Source organism: Furipterus horrens, unplaced genomic scaffold (assembly GCF_987537825.1).
Source record: "Furipterus horrens unplaced genomic scaffold, mFurHor1.1.pri manual_scaffold_8, whole genome shotgun sequence".
In the NCBI taxonomy this organism is placed as follows: Eukaryota; Metazoa; Chordata; class Mammalia; order Chiroptera; family Furipteridae; genus Furipterus; species Furipterus horrens.
This window is the reverse complement of record NW_028327178.1, coordinates 62953504-62970735: the sequence shown is the minus strand read 5'-3', so window position 1 is coordinate 62970735 and position 17232 is coordinate 62953504. Positions and strand designations below refer to the sequence as shown.

At 37.6% G+C, this 17232-nt stretch overlaps 1 protein-coding gene across 2 annotated transcripts in view; it reads left to right on the top strand.

The window, feature by feature from the left end:
- SYNDIG1 (synapse differentiation inducing 1) overlaps positions 1-17232 on the top strand; it is a 199091-nt gene that overhangs the window by 53621 nt on the left and 128238 nt on the right. The window lies entirely within an intron of this gene.

The following is a 17232-nucleotide window of genomic DNA, read 5'->3' as shown; positions in this document are numbered from 1 at the left end:
AGATCATCCAAGCAAAGAAACACCAAGGATATACAGACATTGAACAACACACTAAACCACATGGACTTAACTGATATATATAGAACTTTTCACCCCAAAGAAGCAAAATATACATTCTTTTCAAAGGCACATGGGACATTTTCAAAGATAGACCACATAATAGGACACAAAACAAGCCTCAACAAATTCAAGAAAATTGAAATTAAATCAAGCATCTTTTCAGACCACAATGCCTTGAAACTAAAAATCAACCTCAGAGAAAAAAATCAAAGACACCCAAACTCATGGAGAATGAATAACACGCTCTTAAATAACGAATGGGTTAACAATGACATCAAAGAAGAAATCAAGAAATTTCTAGAAACTAATGACAATGAACACACAACAGCCCAAAACCTGTGGGACACAGCATAAGCAGTCCTGAGAGGGAAGTTCATAGCAATACAGGCATATCTGAAAAGGATAGAAGAATCTCAAATACAAAACCTAGCCCTAAAGCTACAAGAACTAGAACAACAACAACAAACAAAGCCTTGGGCCAAAAGAAGAAAGGAACTAATCAACATCAGAACAGAATTAAATGAGATAGAGACTAAGCAAACAACCTAAAAAATCAACAAAACTAGTAGCTGGTTCTTCGAAAAAAATAAACAAAATTGACAAGCCTCTAGCCAGGCTCATCAAGAGAAAAGGAGAGAAGACTCAAGTAAACAAAATCAGAAATGAAAGAGGAGAAATCACGATTGATACCACAGAAATACAAACGATTGTAAGAAATTAACACAAACAAGTGTATGGCAAGAAATTTGACAACTGAGAAGAAATGGACAAATTTCTAAAAACATATAACCTTCCAAAACTGAATCAAGAAGAAGTAGAAAGCCTCAACAGACCAATAACAAAGAAGAAAATTGGAACAGTAATCAAAAATCTCCCTGCACACAAAAGCCCTGAACCGGATGGCTTCACAGGCGAATTTTACAAAACATTTAAGGAAGAACTCACTCCTACCCTCCTCAAACTATTCCAAAAAATTCAAGAAGAGTGAAAAATTCTAAACGCTTTCTATGAAGCCAGTATTACTCTAATCCGAAAACCAGGTCAAGACACAACAAAGAAAAAAAACTACAGGCCTATATCACTAATGAACATAGTTGCTAAAATCCTCAATAAAATTTTGGCAAACAGGATCCAGAAATACATCAAGAAGATCATACACCACGATCAAGTGGGATTCATCCCAGGGATTCAAGGATGGTTTAATATTTGCAAATCCATAAATATAATACATCACCTAAACAAAATGAAAGACAAAAATCACATGATCATATCAATAGATGCAGAAAAAGCATTTGATAAAGTACAACACTCATTTATGATGCAAACACTCAGCAAAATGGGAATAGAGGGAGCATACCTTAACATAAGTAAAGCTATATATGAGAAGCCTGAAGCCAACATCATATTCATTGGACAAAAACTGAAAACATTACCCCTGAAATCAGAAACTAGACAAGGCTGTCCACTCTCCCCACTTCTATTCAACATAGTGTTGGAAGTCCTAGCCACAGCAATCAGACAAGAAAAATCAATAAACGGCATCCAAATTGGGAAAAAAGATATAAAACTATCATTATATTCAGATGACATGATAGTATACCTAGAAAACCTTATAAACTTCACTAAAACACTACTAGATATAATAAATAAATTTGGCAAAATAGCAGGGTACAAAATAAATATACAGAAATCTAAGGCATTTCTGTACACCAACAATAAAATATCAGAGACAGAGGCAAAAAAGAAAATACCATTTACTATAGCAACAAGAAAAATAAAATACCTAGGAATAAACTTAACCAAAGAGATAAAAGACCTGTACACTGAAAATTACACAACAACCAGGAAAGAAATTAAGGAAGATACAAATAAACGGAAGCAAATACCACGTTCCTGGATGGGAAGAATCAACATCATCAAAATGGCCATACTACCCTAAGCAATTTACAGATTCAATGCAATCCTTATTAAAATGCCAATGACATATTTCACTGACCTAGAACAAATACTCCAAAAATTCATATGGAACCAAAAAAGACCCCAAATAGCAAAAGCACTCTTGAAACAGAAGAACACAACAAGAGGAATCACAATACCGGACATCAAACAATACTACAAAGCCACTGTGATCAAAACAGTCTGGTACTGGCATAAGAACAGACATATAGATCAATGGAACAGAATAGAGAGCCCGGAAATAAACCCAGTCCTCTATAGTCAGCTAATATTTGATAAAGGAGGAAGGAACATAAAATGGAGTGAGAAAAGCCTCTTTAACAAATGGTGCTGGGAGAACTGGACAGGGATGTGCAAAAAAATGAAACTAGACCACCAACTTACACCACACATGAGAATAAACTCAAGATGGATTAAAGACTTAAATGTAAGCCGTGACACCATAAAAGTCCTAGAGGAAAACACAGGCAGGAAAATTTCAGATATCCCACGTAACAATATCTTCACGAGAAATAAAGGAAAAAGTAAACAAATGGGACTATATTAAACTAAAGAGTTTCTGCTCAGCAAAAGAAAACATCAACAAGATGAAAAGGAAACCAACCATATGGGAAAACATATTTGCCAATGATATCACAGACAGGGGACTGATCTCCAAAATATATAAAGAGCTTATACAACTTAACATCAAGAAGACAAACAACCTAATTAAAAAATGGGCAAAGGACCTGAACAAACACTTCTCTGAAGAGGACATACAGAGGGTCCATAGACACATGAAAAAATGTTCAACATCATTGGCCATCAGGGAGATGCAAATAAAAACCACAATGAGATACCACTTTACACCTGTCAGAATGGCCATCATCAACAAATCAACAAACAACAAACGCTGGTGAGGATGTGGAGAAACAGGAACCCTACTGCACTGTTGGTGGGAATGCAGACTGGTGCAGCCACTATGGAAAACAGTATGGAATTACCTCAAAAAACTAAAAATGGAACTGCCTTTTGAACCAGCAATTCCACTGGTAGGATTATACCTGAAAAATTCTAAAACCCTGATTCTAAAGAACTTATGCACCCCTATGTTCATAGCAGCCATGTTTACAATAGCTCAGTGCTGGAAACAGCCTAAGTGCCCATCTGTAGATGAGTGGATCGAAAAACAGTGGTACATTTACACAATGGATTACTATGTAGCAGAAAGAAAGAAGGAACTCCTGCCATTTGCGACAACATGGATAGAACTAGAGAGAATTATGCTTAGTGAAATAAGCCAGGCAAAGAAAGCAAAATACCATATGATATCACCTAATACAGGAAACTAAAGAACAACACAAACAAATGAACTAAATAGGACAAAGAGTAGAATAGTAGTCAATAGGGGGTAGGAGGGAGGGAGAGAAGGGGGATAAGTAAGGGAAGGGTCTAGTCAAGGAACGTGTATAAATGACTCATGGACATGGACAACAGGGAGGGTTATGATTGTGGGAGAAGGGGTGGGTTAGGTTGGGGATAGCAATGGGGGAAAAATGGGACAACTGTAATTGAAAAACCAAAAAAGAAAAGAAAAATAAATAAAGCATATTTTTTAAGAAAGATTAAATAAAGGTTTCATTATCAGGCAATTAAGAAATAAAAGCACAATTGCCTAGATAACAAGTCCTACAATATAAACTTTCATAGTCATTTAAGAAAGTAATTTCACATCATTGTCCCTGTGTTGAGCCCTCCTTTCACACAGCCTGTGGATAAGTGCCAAATCTGAATCTGCACTAACCTGGTGACTTCTGATTGCCCCACCCTGGTAACTCCCTGACACCCTGCCCCACTTGACTGAGGGGATTCCATATGGGGCTGCTGGAAACCCAGGTTTCCTCTTAAAGGGCTTGCATACAGTCACTCACATGCACTGTAAGCTTTAGCAAAAGGACAGCAGTTCAAAAGGCACCAGAGATATTTGGGAAGGGGCTGAATTGTGTGATTTCAGGGCAAGGGTCACCATCGTACTACACTAAATTGGAATATGCATTAACGTGATGAACACCCCTTCCTGTGACACTCTGAAACCTGCCCCAGACACTTAGCTGAATCCTCAGTGAGACAGAAGACAAGATTGTGGAAACCCAGGCGTCCTCATAAAGGGATTCCACATAGATACACTTGCTCATGAATTCTGGTGGCAGCCAGCCTCCTGTCACAGCATAGACTCTCCCAGGTGCCTCCAGGCCCAGCATATGCAGCTACCAACTGCATCACGTTGTAGCACCTATCAGGTGATCTGGGGCTTGGCTCAGGCAGCAGCTGACCTTGGTCTGCACCATAGCACCTCCCAAGAGTCCCCAGAACCAACACACATGATGACTGGGTCAGACCACAACAGAGTACCACTTGATTAGTTCCACCAATGGAAAATCCAAATGAGGATTCTCAGCAGGCATCAAAACACTGCTGAGGCAAATTCTCCTTGGTGGAGTCTTGCTTTGCTATGGTGATGGCCAGTTTTCACAGCCAGTTATCATGAGTGTCAACCCCACCCAACAGCAATCAAGGCTCAGTGACAATGGGAGGGAACACACAAGCCATGCAAGGGGCACTCCTGGAGCACCTAGCTTAAGTGCCCAGGGGGTGGGTAGGGGATTTAAACAACGCACTAACATTAATGGATAGATCCTTCAGACAGAAAATCAACAGGGAAATATCAGCCTTAAATGATACAACACATCAGATGGATTTAATTAATATAGTATTTCACCCCAAAGAAGAAGAATATACATTCAAGTGTACATGTAACATTTCCAGAATGAATTGCATGTTAGGTGATAAAACAAGTCAATACATTTAAGAAGATTGGTATCATATCAAGTATCTCTAACCACAATGATATAAAACTAGAAATCAAATAGAAGAATAAAACTAAAAAATGCACAAACACATGGAGTCTAAGTAACATGTTACTGAACAAAGAAAGGGTTAACAATGAGATGAAGTCAGAAATTGAAAGATATCTTGAGACAAGTGAGAATGAAAACACAACAACTGAAAAAATCTATGGAGCATGGTGAAAGGAGTCCTAAGAGAGAAATTAATAGCAATACAGGCTTACCTCAAGAAACAAGAAACATCTCAAATAAATAACCTAACCTTACACCTAAAGGAACTATTAAAAGAATAATAAACAAAGCCCAAAGTGAGTAGAAGGAAGGAAATAGTATATATCAAGGCAGAAATAAACAAAATAGATTCTAAAAAACAATACAGAAATTCGGTAACACCAAGAGCTGGGTCTTTAAATAAAACTTTAACCAGGTTTGTCAGTTAAAAAAGACAGAGGACTCAAATTAATAAAATTAGAAATAAGAGTAGTCACAACTGATACCACAGAAATACAAAGGATTATAAGAAAATATTGTGCCAATAAGTTAGACAATCTGGAGGAAATGGATAAAGTCCTAGAAACATACAATCTTCCGAACATAAGTCAAGAAGAAACAGAAAACTGAACAAACCAATTACAACCTACACAGTCAATTCAGTATTCTAACAAACAACAACAACAACAAAAGGAAAAGTACTGGATTGGATGCCTTAACAAGCAAATCTACCGAATACCTATACTTCTCAGTTTTTACAAGGCCAGCATTACACTTATGCCAAAAACAGGCAAAGCCATTACAGAAAAAAAAAGGAGTTGTAAGCCAATATTCCTGATGAACATGTATACAGAAATCCTCAACAACATATTAGCAATCTGAATTCAGGAACACAATAAAAATAGTAATACATCATGATCAAGTGGGATTCATTCCTGGGATGCAGATTGGTTCAATATCTGCAAATCAATTATGGTGATACACCACATAACAAAATAAAAAATAAAAAGCTTATGTTCATATCAATAGAAGTAGAGAAAGCATTTGACAAAATCCAACCTCCATTTAAAATTAAAAGTTTCAGCAATGTGAGGATAAAGGGAACATATCTCAATATAATGAAGGCCATATATGACAAACCCACAGCTAACATCATACATAATGTGGAAAAGTTACAAGTGTTTTTAAGTTATGGAAAAAGATAAGGATGTCCACATTTAACACTTTAATTCAACTTAGTATTGGAAGTTTTAGGCACAGCAATCAGACAAAAAGAATAAATAAAAGATGTCCACCTTGAAAAACACAAAGTAAAACTGTACTTATTTGCAGAAGAAATAACACAATATATAGAAAACTGTGAAGATTTGACCGAAAACTATAAAAACTGATCAATGAATTCAGGAAAGTAGCAGAGTAAAAATTTAATATTTAGAAATTTCTTGCACTTTTATACAGCAATAAACTATCAGAAAGAGAAATTTAAAAACCAATACCACTTATAATTGCATCAAAAAGTAAAATACATATGAATAATTTTAACAAAGGGAATGAAAGACCTGTGCTTTGAAAAGTACAAGATGTTGAAGATAGAAATTGAAGAAAATATAAATAAACAGCAGCACATGCTGTGCTCATGGATAGGAAGAATTTACATAATTAAAATGCTCATATTACCAAAAGCAATCAATAGAATCAATGCAATCCCTACCAAAATATCAATGATATTTTTCACAGAAATAGAACAAATGATCTACAAATTTATGTGGAAGCATAAAAGACCCTGAATGCCCACAGCAATCTTGGGAAAAAATAACAAAGTTGGAGACATCACACTACCTGATATCAAACTATACTACAAGACTAGTAATCAAAACAGCATAATATTGGCATGGAAACAGACACATAGGTCAATGGAACAGAATAGAGAGCCCAGAAATAAATCCATTATTATATGATCAATTAATAAATTTCAAAGGGGAAAGAACATACAATGGGGTAAAAATAGTTTATTAATAAATGGTGGTTGGAAAATTGGACAGATACATGCAAAAAAAGAAAAGAAACTAGACCACCTTCTTATACCATGTACAAGAATAAACTTGAAATGGATTAAAGACTTAAATGTAAGACCCCAAACCTTAAAACTTATAACTTTTAGAATAAAACATAGGCAGTAAACTACTACCCGCTTCCACTCCCAGAATCAATACTTACCCTGTAGTCCATGTCCAAGGGTAATTTATACATGTTCCTTGATTAGACCCTACCCTTTCTTTCCCCCACTTAGCCCCCACCCCTCTGGTCACTGTCAAACTGTTCCTTGTTTCCATGCCTCTGGTTCTATTTTGTTCATTTGTTTGTTTTGTTCATTAGATTCCTCCTATAGGTAGATAATAGGGCATTTGTCTTTAACTGCCAGGCTTATATTACTTAGTATAATACTCTGTAGGTCCATTTATGCTGTCATGAAAGGTAAGAGTTACCTCTTCTTTTCTGCTGAGTAGTATTCCATTGTGTAAATATACCAGTTTTTTTGATCCACTGATTTACTGATGGGCACCTCAGCTGTCCCCAGCACTTGGCTATTGTAAATAATGCTGCTGTGAACATAGGGGTTCATAGGTTCTTTTGAAATGGTGTTTCAACATTCTTAGGGTATAATCATAGTAGTGGAATCACTTGATCAAAATGCTGTTACACTTTTAGTTTCTTGAGGAAATTCCATACTGTTTTCCACAGTGGCTGCACCAGTTTGCATTCCCACAAAAAATTCACTAGGGTTCCCTTTTCTTCACAACCTCACCAGCACTTGTTGATTGTTGATTTGTTAATGATGGCCATTCTGACCAGGGTGAGGTGGTAATCTCATTGTGGTTTTAATTTGCATGTCTCTGATGGCTAGTAGTGTTGAGCATCCTTTCATATGCCTAGGGGCCCTCTGTATGTCTTCCTTGGAGAAGAGTCTATTCAGGTTCTTTACCCATTTTTTTATTGGATTGTTTGTCTTCCTGGTGTTGAGTGCTCTTTATATATTTTGGATAGCAAACCCTTGTCCAAGTTATCATTGGAAGTTATGTTCTTCCATATGGTGGGTTCCTTTTTCATCTTGCTGATATTTTCTTTAGCCAAGCAGAAGCTATTTAATTTAATGTAGTCCAATTTTTAAAATTATTTCCTTATTTCCCTTGTGCTAGAAGTGTATTAGTAAATATATTGCTGTGTGGGATATCTGAAATATAATATTTCTGCCTGTGTTTTCCTCTAAAACTTTTGCGGAGTCATAGATTATGTTTAAGTCTTTCATCAATTTTGAGTTTATTCTGATGTATGGTATAAGGTGATGGTCTACTTTCATTTTTCTTTTTTGCATGTCCCTGTGCAGTTCTCCCAACACCATTTGTTGAAGAGGCTATTGTTACTCCATTTTATGATTGTGCCTATTTTGCCAAATATCACTGGGGAATACAATTTTTATTGCGTTAGATCTGACACTTGTTTTGACTAATTTTTGGCATCCCAGTTTTTCTCTATCACATCAACCTTTTTTTTAATTTTACTTATTTATTAATTTATTTTTTATTTTTGGTTTTTCAATTACAGTTGTCCCATTTTTGCCCCATTGCTCTCTCCAACCCAGCCCACCACTTCTCCCACAATCATATCGCTTCCCATCGTCCATGTCCATGAGTCATTTATACACGTTCCTTTACTAGACCCTTCCCTTACTTATCCTCCTTCTCCCCCACCCCATTGACTGCTATTCTGCTCTTTGTCCTTTTTAGTTCCTTTGTTTGTGTTGTTCTTTAGTTTCCTGTATTAGGTGATATCATATGGTATTTTGCTTTCTTTGCCTGGCTTATTTCACTAAGCATAATTCTCTCTAGTTCTATCCATGTTGTTGCAAATGGCAGGAGTTCCTTCTTTCTTTCTGCTACATAGTATTCCATTGTGTACATGTACCACAGTTTTTTGATCCACTCATCTACAGATGAGCATTTAGGCTGTTTCCAGCACTGAGCTATTGTAAACATGGCTGCTATGAACATAGGGGTGCATAAGTTCTTTTGAATTAGGGTTTTAGGATTTTTCGGTAATAGTCCTAGCAGTGCAATTGTTGGTTCAAAAGGCAGTTCCATTTTTAGTTTTTTGAGGAAATTCCATACTGTTTTCCATAGTGGCTGCACCAGTCTGCATCCCCACCAACAGTACAGTAAGGTTCCCGTTTCTCCACATCCTCTCCAGCATTTGTTGTTTGTTGATTTGTTGATGGCCATTCCGACTGGTGTAAAATGGTATCTCATTGTGCTTTTATTTGCATCTCCCTGATGCCCAATGATGTTGAGCATTTTTTCATATGTCTATGGACCTTCTGTATGTCCTCTTCAGAGAAGTGTTTGTTCAGGTCCTTCGCCCATTTTTTAATTGGGTTGTTTTCTTGATGTTGAGTCGTATAAGCTCTTTATATATTTTGGAGATCAGTCCCCTGTCTGTGATATCATTGGCAAATATGTTTTCCCATATGATTGGTTTCCTTTTCATCTTGCTAATGTTTTCTTTTGCTGAGCAGAAACTCTTTAGTTTGATGTAGTCCCATTTGTTTACTTTTTCCTTTATTTCTCTTACCTTAAGAGATGTATCCGTCAAGATATTGTTACATGGGATATCTGAAATTTTCCTGCCTGTGTTTTCCTCTAGGACTTTTATGGTGTCCCGGCTTACATTTAAGCCTTTAATCCATCTTGAGTTTATTCTCGTGTGTGGTGTAAGTTGGTGGTCTAGTTTCATTTTTTTGCACGTCCCTGTCCAGTCCTCCCAGCACCATTTGTTAAAGAGGCTCTTTTCACTCCATTTTATGTTCCTTCCTCCTTTATCAAATATTAGTTGACCATAGAGGCCTGGGTTTATTTCTGGGCTTTCAGTTCTGTTCCACTGATCTATATGTCTGTTCTTATGCCAGTACCAGCCTGTTTTGATCAGAGTGGCTTTGTTTGATGTCTGGTATCGTGATTCCTCCTGCTGTGTTCTTCTGTTTCAAGATTGAAGCAAATACCGTGTTCTGGATGGGAAGAATCAACATCATCAAAATGGCCATACTACCCAAAGCAATTAACAGATCCAATGCAATTCCTATTAAAATCGTCGGCAGCCGTCCATCTCGAGAGACGATGGTGTAGCTTCTTAAGAGTCTATCTGCACCACCGAGAATGGCTGTGCAGTCCGACTCAGGAGTGACACGGTATCTGTCTCCTCCCATGTTGAATCGACATTTTACGATGATGCTGAAGTGTCCTCTCCAGTGAAGCTGAAGCTACAGAGCCTGGGCAGGGTGATATGGAGGGTCTGCTGTTGCCCATGCAGCAGACCCCCCCTCTCTTCGCAGCTGAATGGTCCAAGGGAAAGACGGAGTCAATACAGCTTGGTTTCATGTGCGCCGCAGGAGTTGCCGGTGTTGACTATAACGTCAAACCGCCTTAGGGACTCCGGCTCCGGATTTTCTGTTGGGGTTTACTCCCTTAGCCTTTCCCCTGAAGAGGTATGCCGCAAGGCAGCGGAGGTTTTTTGGAGTCAGAGTTTTCCTTCTCTGATGTGCCCTGACTGGAAGATCAAACCAGCGACACTTAGCTCGCAGGCCGACGCTCAATCCACTGAGCCAAACCAGCCAGGGCTGCCTATTAAAATACCAATGACATATTTTACTTACCTAGAACAAATACTCCAAAAATTCATATGGAACCAAAAAAGACCTCGAATGTCTCTGATATTTTATTATTGGTGTACAGAAATGCCTTAGATTTCTCTATATTTATTTTTACCCTGTTATTTTGCCAAATTCACTTATTATATTGAGTAGTCTTTTAGTGAAGTTTATAAGATTTTCTAGGTATACAATCATGTCATCTGGATATAATGATAGTTTTACTTCTTCTTATCAATTTGGATGCCTTTTATTTCTTTGTCTTGTCTGATTGCTGTGGCTAGGACTTCCAACACTATGTTGAATAGAAGTGGGGAGAGTGGACAGCCTTGTCTAGTTCCTGATTTCAGGGGGAATGCTTTCAGTTTTTGTCCATTGAGTATGATGTTGGCTTCGGGCTTCTCATATATAGCCTTTATTATGTTAAGGTATGCTCCCTCTATTCCCATTTTGCTGAGTGTTTTCATCATAAATGGGTGTTGTACTTTATCAAATGCTTTTTCTGCATCTATTGATATGATCATGTGATTTTTGTCTTTCATTTTGTTTAGGTGATGTATTATATTTATGGATTTGCAAATATTAAACCATCCTTGCATCCCTGGGATGAATCCCACTTGATCGTGGTGTATGATCTTTTTGATGTATTGCTGGATCCTGTTTGCCAATATTTTGTTGAGGATTTTAGCATCTATGTTCATCAGTGATATTAGCCTGTAGTTTTCTTTCTTTGGTGTGTCTTGACCTGGTTTTGGGATGAGGGTAATACTGGTTTCATAGAAAGAGTTTGGGATATTTCCCTCTTCTTGGATTTTTTGGAATAGTTTGAAGAGGGTAGGAGTTAGTTCTTCCCTAAATGTTTTGTAAAATTCGCCTGTGAAGCCATCTGGTCCAGGGCTTTTGTGTGCAGGGAGATTTTGGATTACTGTTTCAATTTCCTTCTTTGTTATTGGTCTGTTGAGACTTTCTACTTCTTCTTGATTCAGTTTTGGAAGGTTATATGTTTCTAGAAATATTTCCATTTCTTCTAGGGGGTCATATTTCTTGCCATACAGTTGTTTGTAGTAATTTCTTACAATCATTTGTATTTCTGTTGTATCAGTCATGATTTCTCCTCTTTCATTTCTGATTTTGTTTATTTGGGTCTTCTCTCTCTCTCTTTTTTTTTTATTGAGACATGTTTATTCAGAGGTTTACAGGAGTGAAAATAGATAATGGCCAGTGACATAGGAGTTAAAACCTGGTTCAGAAAGGAATCTTGACTTATTGTTAATTCAAGCATATTTAGTTTAAAAACTTCTAACACTGTATGTATTTTTTTCTTTTTATTTTATTTTATTTTATCTTTTTTATTTTTTGGTTTTTCAATTACATTGTTCACATTTTTCCCCCATTGCTCCCCACCACCCAACCCACCCCTTCTCCCACAATTATATCTCTCCTCGTTGTCCATGTCCATGAGTCATTTATACACGTTCCTTGACTAAACCCTTCCCTTACTTATCCCCCTTCTTTTCCTCCCCCCTCCCCCCTATTGATTACTATTCTACTCTTTGTCCTATTTAAAGGCTTGTCGATTTTGTTTATTGTTTAATAGAACCAGCTCCTAGTTTTGTTGCTCTTTTGGATTGTTTGTTTAGTGTCTATGTCATTTAATTCTGCTCTAATCTTGGTGATTTTCTTCCTTCTTCTTGCCATAGGCTTTTTTTGTTGTTGTTGTTCTAGTTCTTATAGCTTAAGGTTAGACTTTTTATTTTTAGATTCTTCTATCCTTTTCAGATATGTCTGTATTGCTATGAACTTCCCTCTTAGGACTGCTTTTGCTGTGTCCCATATGTTTTGGGCTGTTGTGTGTTCATTATCATTAGTTTCCAGAAATTTCTTGATTTCTTCCTTGATGTCATTGTTAACCCATTCATTGTTTAATAGCATGGTATTCATTCTCCATGAGTTTGGGTGTCTTTGATTTTCTTTTCTCTGAGGTTGATTTCTAGTTTCAAGGCATTGTGGTCTGAAAAGATGCTTGATATGATTTCAATTTTCTTGAATTTGTTGAGGCTTGTTTTGTGTCCTATAATGTGGTCTGTCTTTGAAAATGTCCCATGTGCATTTGAAAATACTGTATATTTTGCTTCTTTGGGGTGAAATGTTCTATATATATATCACTCCATGTGGTTTAATGTGTTGTTCAATGCCTGTATATCCTTGGTGTTTCTTTGCTTTGAAGATCTGTCTATTGTTGATAATGGCGTGTTAAAAATCTCCTACTATGAGGGTGTTGCTGTTAATATCCTTCTTGTGGTCTTTTAGTATTTTCTTATGTATTTGGGTGCTCCTATGTTGTGTGCATATATGTTTATCAGTGTTATATCTTCTTGATGGATTGTTTCCTTAAGTATTATGAATAGTCCTTTTTTGTCTCTTTTTATTGCCCTTGCTTTGAAATACGTTTTGTCTGATATGAGTACTGCTACCCCAGCTTTTTTTTTCATGTACTTTTGCTTGAAATATATTTTATATTCCTTTACTTTCAGTCTGTGTAAATATTTTTTTTGAGATGTGTTTCTTGTAAACAGCAAATATGTGGGTCCTGTTTTCATATCCAGTCTGCTACCTTATGTCTTCTAATTGAAACATTTAATCCATATACATTTAAGGTTATTATTGACATGTATTTATTCATTTCCCTTTGTACCTGTATTCCTCTCCTCTTTTTTTCTTCTTTTTCTTAAAACATTCCCTTTAGCATCTCTTACAATTTTGGTTTGGTGGAGATGTATTCTTTTAGTCTTCCTTTCTCTGGGAAACTCCTTATTTCACTTTCCATTTTGAATGAGAGCCTTGCTGGGTAGAGTATTCTTGGTTGTAGGCCTGTGTTTTTCATTGCTTGAAATATTTTTGACCATTTCCTTCTGGCTTGTGGTATTTCTGTTGAAAAGTCAGTCGGTAGCCTTATTGGAGCTCTCTTCTTTGTTACTTGCTGTTTTTCTCTTGCTGCTTTTAGGATTCTCTCTTTGTCTTTGAATGTTGCCATTTTATTATGATGTGCCTTGGAGTGGGTTTTCCGGGTTCCGCATCATTGGGACTCTCTTGCTTCTTGAAGTTGCATAACTTTTTCTCTTATCAGGTTGGGAAAATTTTCTGTCATCACTTCTCCTATCAGCTTTTCTATTCCTCGTTCCTCTTCTCCCTCTTTAATTTCGATGACTCGGATATTGTTTTTCCTAATGCTATCCTATAATTCCCTTACTTCTTCTTCATACTTTTTCAATCTTTTTCCATTTTGTTTTATTATCTGGGAACTTTTTTCTACATTTTCCTCTAACTCACTGATCCTACACTCTGCTTCATTTAGCCTGCTTTTGATTGATTCTACTGTGTTTTTCAGTTCAGACATTGTATTCTTCATTTCTTCCTGGTTCTTGTTAATAATGTCCTTTTTTATGCTGGTGTAGTTCTCTGCAAGTTCCCTGCAATATTCTTGGCGCTGTTGGTAACTTCCTTGGAGGTTGTCGTAGTTGTTTTTGAGGTTTTCGAGTATATTGAGCTTCTTCACCACCATTGTTTTGAATTCCATGTCTAGCATTTGGGCTATGTCTATTCCATCTACCTCTCTTTCTGGGGATTCCTCTTTTCTTTTCATTGAGAGGTTGTTTCTGCATCTTACCATGTCGGATTCTTCTTGTTTGTTTTTGTTTTTTGGATTTGTTCACTTTGACTTCCCACTTCTGTGGTATGAGATTCTTTATAAGAGATCTAGGGGTTTCAATGGTGCAGTCTCTTTGATCTCCTGAGCCTGATGTTCTTGGGATACCCTTTATGTTGTTTGTTTATGCTGTCTGGTTATATTTCAGATGGTCTTTGGTAGGATATTCCTTCTGGCTAGTTGATTGAGAGTCACTCTGTCCACTTTGTCTTGAGTTCTTTTGTGGAGATGCTGTTTAAAACATAAACACACAGCCCAGGCAGGAAACCCACACCCTCAAAAGTATCACCCACCCTCTATCCTACTATCGTCAGCAAATGAGCCAGTGTTAATATAAATGTAGAGAGTTTAGGGCTTTCATACTATAGGAAGACTAAATAAGAGTTGTTTTTAAGGAGGAAAAATATAATTTTTGAGAGAGGGAATCATAGATTAATAATAGTAGCAAATAGTGCCAAGACTTTGCAAGACAGTAGGCAATATTTACATTGCATATTAACAATAATTAAAGAAAAAGGGAAGAATGCAGAATATAGTAAGAAAGTGGAATTGTATAGTAGTAGATTTATATAGTAGTTATATTCTATTTATTTAGTGTAAAAGGGAGGTTAAACTAGACAGACAAACAAATAAACAAAAATTAAAGAAGAAGGATGAGGAGAGATGGCAAGAAACAAATTAAAGAGATAGTTTTTAAAATTTTTTAAAAAAGTATAAATTAAAATTAAAATTGGAAAAAGAAATTTAAAAAACTAAAATAAAATAAAATGCAAATAAAAAACTAATATAGAAATAAAAATTTTTTAAAATACAAAAGGAAAGTTTTTACTCTGTTCAGCCTTTGCGTGTCCTCTTCTTTTTCTGGATCCACAGCTGGTCTAATGAGGCGGGCCAGTTGTTCCTGATCCTTGCAGCAGCGGTGTCCATCTGTGTGCGGTGTTGGTCAGGCGCCCTGGTTTCTTCTGTACTCCCATGATGGCCAGTGCGTTTGTTTGATGCCTGTTGGAGTCAGCCAGGGTGCTTGTGCGCACACGCACATGTGCTCAAATGGTGGCCTGCATGCTATCTTCAGGCCTGCTGAGCCACGCTCCGGGATTCGGTTTCTCGCCCCTTGAGGCGGGGCGCATTACACTTGCGCATGGTGGAAGTGAGTGTCTGTTAGTCACCCCCGCCCGTTGTTCCCTCGCCACAGCCACCCGCCGTTCCAGCGCCTGCCTTGGTGGGTATGAGCTGAGATAATGCAAGTGGGCTGTGTTCCGGCCTGGAGCCCACTGGGGCTGGCCAGGGGTGTCTGCGCACGGTCCTCTGCATGCCCAGTGAGCCCTCCCTGTGCCCGTTGGGGCACTGATCTTATGTCTGTTGGCATGTGTCCGAGGGGCACCTGGATACACGGCCCCACACACCTGGGCCAGTGAATGAAGGCACTTCCCTGTGCACAACCGTGCAAGCCAAGGGAAGGGTTGGGGAGTGGGCAAGCACACTTCTACACTTATGCTCCTCAAGAATTTTCTATCACCCCCCAACCTTTCCTCCCTTCTTCGCAGTACACAAAAGAAAAATATAAAGGAAAATCACGTTCTCACATGCACAGCAGTATGCTGTTTCTTGTCTTTCAGTGTCAGATGCCACCTGGCCCAGTCCTGGCTCTTCCAGCAGGCAGAGATCTGTTCTCCTCCCAATTCCTCTCTGGAGAAGTCTGTGGTTGTTAAAAAGCCTTTGTGTACTTCCAGCCGCAGCTCGTGGAGCCAACCCAGTCAGAAACCCCATCTTGTCCCTTTTTCCTCCATTATTCTCACCAAACAGGTCATTATCAGTTGGCTTTCTCTAATCCAGCAGTGCCAAGGCTCAACTCCTGCCAGTGTCCAGCTGCTCACTGAGATGTTCTGTCTGCAATTAGTCCAAACTACAGACAAGTCTCGGGAGCCAGAAAGCACAGCCTCCCTTCACTCCTCCGCCATCTTCTCCAAATCAAAACATATTTTTATACAATATAAAATTTGTACAGATGTTATATACCTCCTTTCTGTCTTTTTATTTTTTTTCATTCACAGTCTGTTTTCTTACGTGTCTGATATTTACCCAAAATTGTAGACAAAAGGGTTTTTTGAGCAGTGGTACAGAGAGTAAAAACAAGAGAAGGAGACATAATGGGAAATCATACTCAGGGACAAGGAGGCCCATTTTTATTCTCTTTTTTCCCATATGCAAACATTGGTAAAGCATCAGGTGAAATGTGATTGGTTGGTAATGCACTTCAGCCAGCTTCCTCTGCCAGACACATACAAACAGACTCCATGCCACATTCGGAAGATAAAATTGGGAGCTTAGTTATTAGTGCAGCTTCAAAAGAGTTTTGTCAACAGAAAGCAGCATCCAAAACATAGCAGATGCTGTTCAAGCAGAAATAAGAGATCAAGTGAAAGGTTTTTCTTCTCACAGCCACTGGTCGTGAATATCGTGGACTGAGGAAAAAATACAAAATAAAGTATTATTTCTTAAATAATATAACCAATTGTGTTATTTAATTATATATCTGTTGTAAAGAGCCTTAGAAGAACAACACAGTCACTGGGAAAGGCTCCAGAAAGCAGTGGCGAGGAAACTGGTGGATTACCCCAGCCCATAGCAGTGTTGGAGGCATTCTTTCTTCATTTTATCACTGAACTGCTAATCTCAGTCTTGAGGAAAGGCTGATGTCAGATAGAAGAAGTTCATAGACGTAAAAATAGAGGAAATGAGTTGAGAAATTATAAAGTTAAAGTCTATATATGACAAGCCAGTGTGTGTTAACAGCGATATTGAACATGATGCAGTGACAAAAATAAAATTTGACTAATTTCAGCCCTTGTCATACAGATGTAATCTGAACTCGTGATACTCAAGATTGGAAAACTTCAAGAAGAAAAAGTCCTTTAAAAAAGTAAATTGTTTGAGCC